At 36.4% G+C, this 3,514-nt stretch overlaps 1 long non-coding RNA gene across 1 annotated transcript; it reads right to left on the bottom strand.

Annotated features, from left to right (window-relative positions):
* Positions 1 to 283: 283 nt before the first annotated feature.
* Positions 284 to 3,177, bottom strand: LOC149718613 (uncharacterized). Its single transcript, XR_016372179.1, has 3 exons — positions 1,368 to 3,177; positions 1,151 to 1,278; positions 284 to 1,059 (listed from the first exon to the last, which is right to left on the bottom strand). It is a non-coding gene; the product is annotated as an uncharacterized LOC149718613 (long non-coding RNA).
* Between the last annotated feature and the right edge of the window lie 337 nt (positions 3,178 to 3,514).

Below are 3,514 nucleotides of genomic sequence, written 5' to 3'. Positions count from 1 at the left end.
TATATTCACTGTAAAAAAAAAGGGGTCGGAAACGCACCTTTAAAGGTGTTTTCTTCCCCCACAGGAGACGCACCCTTTTAGGTACAAATTCGCACCCCATATTTGGGGTACTTATAAATACCCCCTTGAATGGGGTTTTTTCATTACCCTAAGGTGTTTAATAAAACCCTTAAAGGAATTTAACTGGACCTCAGAAATTCTGCTTAGGGTGTGAAAAAATACCCTTTCATCTTTTAAGGGTGCGAATCGGAACCAAATATGGTATTTACCTGTACCTGATAAATTCGGTAGGGTGGTTCGAAAAAATACCCTTTCAATTGTTGAGGTGCGAATTGAAACCATTTATGGTATTTATATGTACCTGATAAATTCTGTTTGGGGATGCGAAAAATACTTTTCCACCATTATGGGATGGAAATTAAAACCAAATGCATGGGCCTGTACCTGAAAAATTTTCTCTGGGTGCAAGAAATGGCATTTCGGCCATTTACGGGTACTAGTTAACAAATATAAAATTTTCTGTGAAAGGTTTAATTATTATCATACATGGTTCTCTTTCTTATAGTAGAAAAATTATGTTCACTGGTGTGAAAAACTTTCGCACTTTTATGTGCCTAAATCGCTACGTAATATATATCACACAAGAAGTAATAAATTAACTTTTACATTAAGTCTTTAATTCGAGGTTCAGAGACAACAGTGTTAAAATTCATTATAAATAGTGAAATGACTTAGACCGCGAAATTCAAAACCAAAAACTTTAAATCATTTAAAAATGTATCTAAAACTAGTATACAATCAGAACGTGACTTCGCAATTTTTCGGTTTCTTCGTTTTCTGCAATGGAGTTCTTCTCAGAGGCAAGTTACGTTCACCATCGGCTTTATTAATCACCCGTTCTATAGCTGTTCTGTGACAAAATGGTGACAAGTCAAAGCACTTTCTGTCCATTATCCACGCCATTTGTGGATTTGCCATATTATCCACAGAAGTTGTATTATAACTCTCATATATCCACCACTATGTTTATAAGGAATTAATGAATAGCCATGCCAAAATCTACACGCAAAAAGATTTAAAAATTAGTTGTTCGTTATTTGATTTAATCTTTTAATCATAAATTAGTCTGATTTATTGTTCATAAGCTCACGGCTTTTATTGAGACGTTGAAAGCTCTCGAAGAAAACTAAGTCAAGAATCAAAATGGTTCACATCCGTATTGGCATCAGGGCTACGGAAGCGTTTCTTCAGATGTCCACGCGGCTAGAAGTAGGCAACCTAAACCCCAGCAAAAAGAACCCAAACTTAAAAAAACCTAGCCAAACGTAAACCTAACCTAACCCTAACCAATCGAACCTAACTCTAACCTAATTTAACAAACCATGATTACTATGGATAATTGCGATCTTTTCCCGGTCCAAGCTGTTAAAATGGATGAAACATTTACATAAATCAAAGTTTAACTTATAAAAAGTTAGTTAAAATAATTACCTTCTTAAGTGGTTTGATAACAGTGAAACACAGACGCAAGTACACCAAACGTTAAGCCTATTTTGAATTTGAAAATGTATCGCGCCTCGTGAATCTGCATTCGCGAGCTAAATAAAAGAGTGCAACAGCGCGTGCGCTGTTGTTTGGGGTATAAAAATACACCCTTTTCCCATTAAAACACCCTTCATAGGTTAAACATTTACTAAGGGTATGATAATACACCTTCAAATTTTTAAAGGGTTTTTATTAACACCCCAGGAGGTGCTAAAACACACCTAAAGGAGTTTTTTGACCAAAAATACCTTTTTAGGTACAGATTCACACCCCCAAAATACCCTCTTTTTTTACAGTGTTGAGTGCCAACATATCGTAACTGCGAAGTCAATTTGATAGTCAAACGGAAGCTGAAACAAGGTGTCAAAGACAACTAGTACACTACTACCATGCACCTGCTAGTCCACGCAAATACTTCATTCAACGATAGGATTTAAAGGGAAAGTTCACGTAACATAACATTATACCTTAAAAGAACGGCCTTTTCTAAGCATAAAAGGAAAAACATTAAAAATAATTAGCATTCAATTAGTCTTAAAAAACGAAGGCTATACTGTGCCACCATTGGTTTAGTGGCGTCTGCTAAACCAAACGTACCTTACCCTTACCTCTCAACCTGTGAAAATTCAACCAATCCCGTAGCGGTAAGAGGTCCAATTTAGCAGACGCCACTAAACCAATGGCGGATTTCACTGCAGTCTTCGTTTTTAAGACCAATTAAATGCTATTTACATGTTACTTGAACTTTTCCTTTAACAAGGCCGTTGGTAACAAACTCACACATACGACCAAGTTCAACCAAAACTCCGTTTCTATAATTTTCGTTGTAATTATATTATCAGACATTCAGTATAGATAAAAATTTAAAAGAAGGGTTATGCGGTCTAGGTCACAGCTATTTCCTTTCGCTAATCAAGAAGATTATTAGACTGCTTGGTTCCTAATTGGAAACATATTTCGCATCCAATTAGATCAAAAAAATTCCGAAACGTCCCCGATAAGGATAAAGACAAGTGGAATACTGGAATCGCTCTTGTTTAGACACTTTGGCTACGTACTTTGAACCCCAGAAATGTCGCGCTGAATATTGGAAGAAGACGAAAGAAGATTGAACGTGTTCATTCCAAGATCAACGCGGTGCATCAACGCCATTTTCGAAGGCTAGAGATGCCAAAGAAAACAAGCCAAAATAAAAACACAGTTGTTGCGTCATCTGCACCGACAGAAAAAAATATGTCCTACGTAGACTTTATTTTGACAGAAGGACTAAAAGGACCTTATATTTCAGACAAAATTCTGCCTCAAGTCCTGTTACACATTGCTTTATCACATGGTACTGATGGAATTTGCAAAGCTCAATTGTACCTGGCATATAATAAATACAGATTCTTAAAATACATCAATGGGTGGGGATAAAGGTTTTTAGTCACGTGACAATTTCAATGAGCAATTAATAAGATCTAGAAGAAAAGTCCATTGCGTTTAATCTTCTGGTTTAATAAGCATATGAATTAAAGCTAGGTTACCACTCGTTCTAAAACACGATGGAAACCCGGTAGAAGAAGTTCGACCGAAAATGTTTTTTCCAAGCCCGACGGAATTTCCGTTGGGCCAAGCGTAACTTGTGTTTTATTTTTTTCGGTCGTGTTTGGACTTACACCAGAAAATAAAATTAATCTGACGTCATATCGCAGCTGAAATCTTCGTGCACTAAACATTGTCCAATAAAATTTTGAAATGTCCCATAATTTTTCTACAAACTTAGGGGATTTTTCTAATAACTAAGGGGGTCACTGGACATTTTGACCAATAAATTTTCCGTAGTTTTGATGGTTTGCCTATGACGATGCGACTGCATTTTACACACTCCAGTGGACAATGTCCTATAATTTTTCCAGTTAAAGGGGGGTCACTGCACACATGTCCTATAAGAATTTTTCATTATTTTCGGCCCTGAATACGATCCTAA

The sequence above is a fragment of the Phalangium opilio genome, unplaced genomic scaffold (genome assembly GCF_054372755.1).
Source record: "Phalangium opilio isolate 3A_F unplaced genomic scaffold, DU_Popi_V2 ptg000002l_1, whole genome shotgun sequence".
Taxonomy (NCBI): domain Eukaryota; kingdom Metazoa; phylum Arthropoda; class Arachnida; order Opiliones; family Phalangiidae; genus Phalangium; species Phalangium opilio.
The sequence above is the reverse complement of the archived record's forward strand: the minus strand, read 5'-3'. Positions and strand labels throughout refer to the sequence as shown.